This window comes from Herpailurus yagouaroundi, unplaced genomic scaffold (genome assembly GCF_014898765.1).
Source record: "Herpailurus yagouaroundi ecotype Mexico unplaced genomic scaffold, PumYag 206, whole genome shotgun sequence".
NCBI lineage: Eukaryota > Metazoa > Chordata > Mammalia > Carnivora > Felidae > Herpailurus > Herpailurus yagouaroundi.
In genome coordinates this window covers 4505723-4513983 of record NW_024412437.1, presented here as the reverse complement: position 1 = coordinate 4513983, position 8261 = coordinate 4505723, and positions in this window count along the sequence as shown.

Genomic DNA, 8261 nt, shown 5'->3' with positions numbered 1-8261 from the left:
AACCCACGGTCACCAAATCGCTGCTCGAGTACAGTTTTCAAATATGGAGATGTTTCCAAATACTCTCTTGGGAGAGGAGGTGGGGGGGTTATCTTGTCCTCCAAGGAACGAGTTTTATCACATTTAGGAAGCATGGGGACTTTGGGGTAACCCCAGTGGCCCTCACCCCAGACAGTGGCTGCCACCATGTGATTCGTTTGGGTTCAAAGGGCATGAGAAATAATCAGGTATATCCAATCAAAGCAGTGAGCATCTGAGTGAAGGTACCTGTGGAAGAAAATATGGATATCTTTCGTTTTACAGATTAGACACAGCCAGGAGAAGTTGGCTAGGCAATGAACTTCTGAAAAGTCCATTTATTTCCCTATTTTTCTTTTCTTTTCTTTTTTTTTTAAAGTAAGCTCTTCGCCCAACGTGGGGCTTGAACTCACGGCCCTGAGATCAAGAGTCGCGTGCTCCACCAACGGAGCCAGCCAGGCACCCCTATTTCCCTATTTTTCAACAAAACACGAGAGTCCTGGGTTCTCAAGCCTCATCTCCTCCTTTTTTATGTGGTCGTTAGCAGAAATATAAGCTAAAAGCTCAGATGAGACCCAGTTCTCCGATGTGTAAAAGAAGGTAGCCCAAAGGCCCAAATGCTTCATTTCCCTGCGACCAATCCCAAGGAGAGCTCTTGGGGACACAGATGGTTCCTCCTCTCCTTTCTCAAGGAAATGAATGTAGATGAAGCCAGCCAGTCCTAGGAGCCAGCCATTAGGAAGGGTGCTGAGGGGCAGAGCCACCCCTCCCCACCTCAAAGAACCACCTGGAAAGAAAAGACATGGAGAGTAAGTCGTTACAGTGCTGGTCGCCGTGACCCACAGCCCTGGTATTCACCCCTCCCGGCACTCGTGCCTTCCTGGCATTGAACGGATGCATCCTGGAGTCTGGGCTGCCTAACACAATGGACTATGACAGAGGTGACAGGGAACCAGCACGAGCCTAGAGAAGCCTGGAAAGCTTGGTGGATTCTGCCCTGGCGTTCTTGGAGCCCCGAGGTACCACGGAACGAGCCTGTCTCTCCTGCTGCAGAGGCCACGTGGAGAGAGGGACAGGCCCCGGGCCTCTGAGAAAGAGGCCTGAGGGACGAAGCCCAGTGTGTGCCCCTGTGCTGGCCGGTCCAGCCACCCCCAGACTTCGCTGGGAGCCAAGCCAGCTGAGACGCGCCCAACACAGTGGGGGAGGTGTCACGTTGGATGTCCACCCAGAGACCAGCCCCCCCCCACCCCTCCCCAGCCTTGTTTAAATTCACAGCCCACAGATGCAAATAGCATTGCTGTTGTTTCGAGCCACTGAGCTTGGGGTAGTCTGTTACCCAGCCATAGATAATGAAACCCCACGGGGGCTCGAAGGAACTAGGTAAAACACCCATAACAATGTCAGGAATCTGTGCCATCCAGCTGGTCAGGTTGCTCAGGGTCTATGGAAGACAGGAACGCTTACTATTGAGGACCAAACAGGACTTCTCCGAGGTCCCCAGTTTTCCGGACTCTGGGGTGGGAACAGGTGACGGGCCCCCGGGGGAGTTTCTCGGCTCTTGGACACACAGCACCCTTGTGCTGAGGGGCTCCCCCTGACTTTGCTCCCCAGAGAGGCAATGACACAAACCGTGGCATTCGGAGTGGGGGCGCTTTGGGGCCACTGAGTCAGGGGTGCCTCTGCTGGAGGCAGTAGCGAAACCCAGGAAAGACAGGTGCAGCCAAGTGGGGATGGCGGCGGAAAGTTACCCTGGGAGGCAGCTGCCAGGGGCTCCTTCGATCAACCCATGGCAGGAAGCAGGACCGAGGTCGCAGAAGGGTGCATACCAGCCAGGGGACTAAATTCAGGGTCCTGGACTGGAGTGCAGGGTGTGCTTCGGGGGCGGGGCCAGGCACTGGGCTTTGAAGATGGCAAGGAAGGAACCGGGTGCTCTGCACACAGGGGACGACCCCCCTGGGCGTGCAGAAACATGAGTGTGGGCACCCCAGTCGTGCAGGTGGGCTCCTTGGGGCAGTGAGGGCCTGGGGAGGCGGATGAGACACGCGAATGCCAGGCCACAGCAGCATGCCACCCAGACGCATGGTTCATCATGTATCCCCCGCCCCCAACAGCTAGCACGTAATAGATGCTTAATAAGTGTTCGCTGAATAGTTGAATCTGGCCTCTGCGTCACGGGGAGACACTGAAACCATCTCCACGGGGGTGACCCAGGTCAGGTGAGAGCAGTGAACCAAGGCTGGGAGACCGGAGGAGAGGCCCCCAGGGGCTTCTGCAGCATCCTGCGGAGAGGAGGGGAGGGGAGGGCTGGAGAAGAAGGATGTGACCAGCACCGTCCTCGGGACGACGTTCACCAGGATGGGCAGCCGGGCCGGGGGGGCCCCCCCAGGCTCTCATCCAGCCTTGCCGTTAAATCGCCAGGTGATGTGGACAAGTCTCCACGTCTCTCTGGGGCTCAGCTCTGTCTCTGTGAATCAAAGGTATTGGATGGGAAGTTTCCCCTCTGCTCAGAGACTTGGGGACTCTGAGATCTGTGACTCATAAAGTGTGGGTGGGGTGAGGTCTGGGTAGGGAAGGAGCTGGAAGGGTCAAAGATAACTCCCAGGAGGGTGATGGAGAAAATGATGCAGCTGTCACAGAGATAGGGAGTCAGGAGGGAGCTGGACTGTGCGGGAAAGCCAGAGTGTTTCCTGTTAGGGAAGGTTGGAGCAGAGGAGGGCACATCTCCAGCAAGTGGGAGGGAGAGGCACCAAATAACAGCCAACTGGAACATTCCCTCCACGGCCCCCCAAAGACGTCCAAGTCCTAGTCCTTGGAGGCTGTGACTGGCACCACACGTGGAAAAAAAGGTCTTTGCAGGTGTGATTAAGTCATGGTCTTGAGATGGGGAGAACATTCTTGATATTCGGGTGGATTTGCTACGGTGACAGGTAGAAAAATAAATTCAGGAAGGCGCTTATAAACATATTACCTCAAAAAAGCAATACAAAATGTAGACATCTGCATGCAAAGATGCAAAGCCAAAGGGTTGGGGAGAAAACCTGCTAACTGTACATTTGCCTCTGCTTTGTGCCCTGTGAGCTAGCAGGAGGCACCGGTCCATCGTGGAGAATGGAGAGCCATCAAGGCATCCTTCAAGATAGGCAGTGAGGATATTCGAGCCCCTTCCAGGGAAAGCTGTCAGGACGCAGTGTAGCTCTGGGGACGTGTTGCTCTATCCCATCTCTGTCTGTCTGTCTGTTTCCATTCACCATTTTACTACAGGGAGCTAGTCTAAATAATAGCTTGCTCCCTGGGAGACGGCCATTATGAGCCACCCGTCAGCCAATGGATGGGCCCACTCTGGTCAAGTGACCTCCCTTGATCCAATGATGTCTCCAACTTGCCCGAAGTGGATTTGCAAGGGAGTCCTCTCTACTGAGACAGGTCCCAGGAGCGACCCTAACTGAATCAGCTTCGGGCAGAGACCACATCATGTTCCCCCTTTTCACTCTCTAAGAGCCAAAATGAGATGGGGCAAACCTGGGACCCCATTTTCTCTGTATCAAACTTGCCTGAATTAAAAATGTTTGAAAGATGAGGGTAAAAGCCTTCGCCCACTGGGGAATGTTTAGTATCTGCCCGAACACAATACTAAGTTTTAAAAAATACCTAGTTCTGGGGCGCCTGGGTGGCGCAGTCGGTTGAGCGTCCGACTTCAGCCAGGTCACGATCTCGCAGTCCGTGAGTTCGAGCCCCGCGTCGGGCTCTGGGCTGATGGCTCAGAGCCTGGAGCCTGTTTCCGATTCTGTGTCTCCCTCTCTCTCTGCCCCTCCCCCGTTCATGCTCTGTCTCTCTCTGTCCCAAAAATAAATAAACGTTGAAAAAAAAATTAAAAAAAAATACCTAGTTCATATTTTCCTAGAGGAAAAATAGAACAGAGCTGCACTCTCTTGTCTTTGGTCATTGATTTAATAATGACTTCTACCTATAGTGCTGGGCCAATGATAAGATTAAAGTGCACACGTACTTTGCTTACAGATCCTTTTTAAAAAATTTATTTTTTCAGAGAGAGAGAGAGAGAGAGAGAGAGAGAGAGCACGCATATGCACGAGAACAGGAGAGAGGGGCAGAGGGAGAGAGAGAATCTTAAGCAGGCTCCACACTCAGTGCAGGACCGAACTTGGGGCTTGATCCCAGAATCCTGGGATCATGACCTGAGCCAAAATCAAGAGTCGGACATTCAACCGACCGAGCCACCCAGGCGCCCCCAGATCCTTTTAACATAAGGTTTAATTCATGCAAGATGGACTCCTCCGACCCCCAACCAAATGTCAACACAACTCCTTTCTCAGGGACTTCCAGTTCAAGAATCACCTCTGGATGGCCAGGGTAATATTACAGCGGAGAATTTCATACACTGGTTTCTGGGTTCTTTGAAGGGCAAATTGTTAAGGTGAAAAAAGAAAGACGAAGATGAGAGAGAAGAAGGAAGACAAAGAAATTGAAGGGAGTACAAGAGAAAAATGAAGATAAAATCAAAATTTTTCAAACGACAAAAATAATAATAGCTACCCCCAATTCCAATTCCAGCCCGACCCTGCCGTGTTTCTGCATTTGATGTTTAATAACAACTTACTGCAGTAGGTGTGATAGCCAGTGCCCAGAAAGGCTAAGTCATTTGCCTGAAGGCACACAGCTCAGTAAGAGCAGTCTGGATTTGAACCCAAGCACATCTTGCTTCCAAGATCACGCTCTTCATCAGTCACAGAAGCGCCCTGTGGCAGTTCCTTAAACAACCTTACAAAATAAAAGGAAACCACAGCCTGCCAATTCTCTAGGAGAGCCATCACTGGGATTTGGAAGCTTGAGTGAAAACAACGTAACGAGCCCATCCTGTGCTGAAATTGGCGGTTTGGACCTCCTGCATCAGTGAGCAAAGAGGCCATTACAGAAATGGATCACACACAGGCTGGTGAGAGCACACAGCCCCTTGGGGCTTCGCCGTAAGGAGGCCACTTGCGGGTTGCGGCTGAGATGAAAAGCATCTTGATGTCATGGATTTGGCCTAACTCAGCCCTCCATGCATTCTGGTGCGGACCCCAGTCAAGTGTAGGCTTTGAAACTGTTTTTAATACTTAACACCACCACCCCAACAAGGCCACGATGTCTTTCTCCTTCATAGCTTTTTATTAAGAAAAATTTCGACTTACGCAAAATTTGCAACAACAGCACAATCAACAATTAATAGCTTGCCATTGGCTTTACCTGTCCGGCTGCTCTCCGACCATCTCTCAGGGAGAGTTCTTGCTGCTACCCCCGCTCGTAAGCTCCACCAGGCCCCATGGCCTTTGCACATGCTGTACCCTCTGCCTAGGACTCCCTATGACTTATTCATCTTTTATCGTAGCCTTTCATATTTTTGTCTCCCCTACTGGACAGCAGCCTTCTTGGGGTGGGGGCAGGGGAGATGTTTCTCCTTCTTACTTCTAATGCCTAAAAAGACTGCTCAGTGAGGGAGCTTTCTCACCCCTATGTTGTTCCAGCCAGCGAGCCAGCCAGCAGACAGCCTTTCCCACCGTTATGTCTGGGTATACGTAAGTCACCTTGGAAGGCTCAGCCCAAATGCCTTCTCTTCCACAAAAGTGTCCCAGATTCCATCTCAATGGAAGGAACTTGCCTTTCTCTGAAGGCACACAGCAATTAATCTAGCCCTCTCGGGTGGTATTTCTTACTGTATGTCTTGCTTTGATCATTTATGCACATATAGTTTCTCTCCCACTAGACTGTAAGCATCTTAAATTCCATTCCATAAGTGGTTCTCAGTGTATTCACAGAGTTATGCGGCCATTACTGTAATTTAATTTGAGAACAGTATCATCACCCTTGCCCCTCCCCCCCCAGAAGCCCATTTCCATCAGCAGCCCTCTCCACTTCCCCGCTTCTCCTAAGCGGCCACCAATTTATGTTCTGTGTCCATACATTTGCCTATTCTGGATATTTCCTGCAAATGGAATTATAGAATATGATTATAAAGATGAAGACTGGTGTGTCTGACTTCTTTAACTTAACATAATGTTTTTGAGGTTCATCTATCTTGCAGCCTGTATACATACATAAACGTTTATTTATTTTGAGAGAGGGAGAGAGAGAGAAAGAGTGGGGGGCGGAGAGAGAAAGGCTGGGGGGGGGGGAGAGAGAGAGAGAGAGGGAGGGAGAGAGAGAATCCCAAGTTGGCTCCATGCTTTGCATAGAACCCAACACGGGTCTCTGTCTTACAACCGTGAGATCACGACCTGAGCCAAAATCAAGAGTTGGAGACTTAACTGACTGAGCCACCCGGGCGCCCCTATTCATTTTATTATGTAATATTTCAAGGTACGGATATGCCACATTTTATCAATCCATCATTTGTGGGGCATTTGGGTTGTTTCCACTTTTTATCTATTATAAATAATGCTGCTAGTAAACATTCATGTACACATTTTTATATGGAGGTAGGTTTTCATTTCTTTTTGGTCTGTACCTAGGACTATAATTGCTGGATCATATGGTAACTCTATATTTAACATTTTGAGGAACGGGGCGCCTGGGGAGCTTAGTCGGTTAAGCATCTGATTTCGGCTCAGGTCATGATCTCGTGGTTCATGGGTTTGAGCCCTGCATCGGGCTCTGTGCTGATGGCTCAGAGCCTGGAGCCTGCTTCAGATTCTGTGTCTCCCTTTCTCTGCCCCTCCCTCGCTCATGCTCTCTCTCTCTCTCTCTCTCTCTCTCTCTCAAAAATAAAGAAACATTAACATTTTGAGGGACAGACACACTACTTTCCAAAGGGGCTACATATGGTTTTACCATCCCACAAGCAATTTATGTGGGTTACAATTTCTCTACATCCCCACCAACACTTATGTCCATTTTTTAAAACTCTAGCCATCCTAATAGGTGTGAGGTAGTATCTTGCTGTGGCTTTGATTTCTATTTCCCTGATGACTAATAATGTTGAGTAGCTTTGGGGCACCTGGGTGGCTCAGTTGGTTAAGTATCCGACTGTTGATTTCAGCTCAGGTCACGTTCTCACTGTGTGAGTTTGAGCCCCGCATCAGGCCTGCTTGGGATTCTCTCTCCCTCCCTCTGCTCCTCCCCCACCTGTGCTCTGTCTGGCTCAAAATAAATAAACGTAAAAAAAATTGTTTTTTTGTTTAAACGCCGAGCATCTTTTCATGGGCTTACCGAAATCTCAAATCCTTATTTGGACGTTGCTACAAAAACCTTGGTTACTTAAGGATGGTGCTGAAGACAGACATCAAGTCACTGGTGGATAAAAAAACTTGAGGTTTGGTAGCCGAGTGCTCTTTCTGGGAGCCGCTCATGGATAGGTTTGAGCTGGATTTTGTAAACAGTCATGAGGACATCCTTGGACATCAACCCTATATTGCTAGAGAATGTCCCTGGACACACAAAACTAATTTTATTTTTTTTTTAATTTTTTTTTAAACATTTATTTATTTTTGAGACAGAGAGAGACAGAGCATGAGCAGGGAAGGGGCAGAGAGAGAGGGAGACACAGAATCTGAAACAGGCTCCAGGCTCTGAGCAGTCAGCACAGAGCCTGACGCGGGGCTCGAACTCACGGACTGTGAGATCATGACCTGAGCCGAAGTCAGACGCTTAACCGACCAAGCCACCCAGGCGCCCCACAAAACTAATTTTAAAAGCCCCCCAAATCTAGGAACACGAGAAAAACCAAAGCTTCATTTTACAATGCAGCAATAAAATCACTGTTATTTTTTATTACTAAATGGGTAAAATTATTTATGATCAGGTTTTGAGATATCTTCCCCAAACTGAGAATTATTCATGCGCGATCAGTGATCCGCACAATATGGGGGGGATCCGTTTTAGACCTTCCTGTTTTGTTCTCTGGTGCCTCAGCCACAGTGTGGTTCAACTCTCACAACAACATGGAAAGCAGAGATACTGGATTCATGAGAACGTTGGAAAATTTCGGAAAGCAGCGCTCATGTCCGGGAGAAAAAGTTAGGTCCGAAACGATCTGATTTGTGAGCCTTTGAAAACGAAGGGGTGTTGGGGCGCCTGGGTGGCGCAGTCGGTTAAGCGTCCGACTTCAGCCAGGTCACGATCTCGCGGTCTGTGAGTTCGAGCCCCGCGTCGGGCTCTGGGCTGATGGCTCGGAGCCTGGAGCCTGTTTCCGATTCTGTGTCTCCCTCTCTCTCTGCCCCTCCCCCGTTCATGCTCTGTCTCTCTCTATG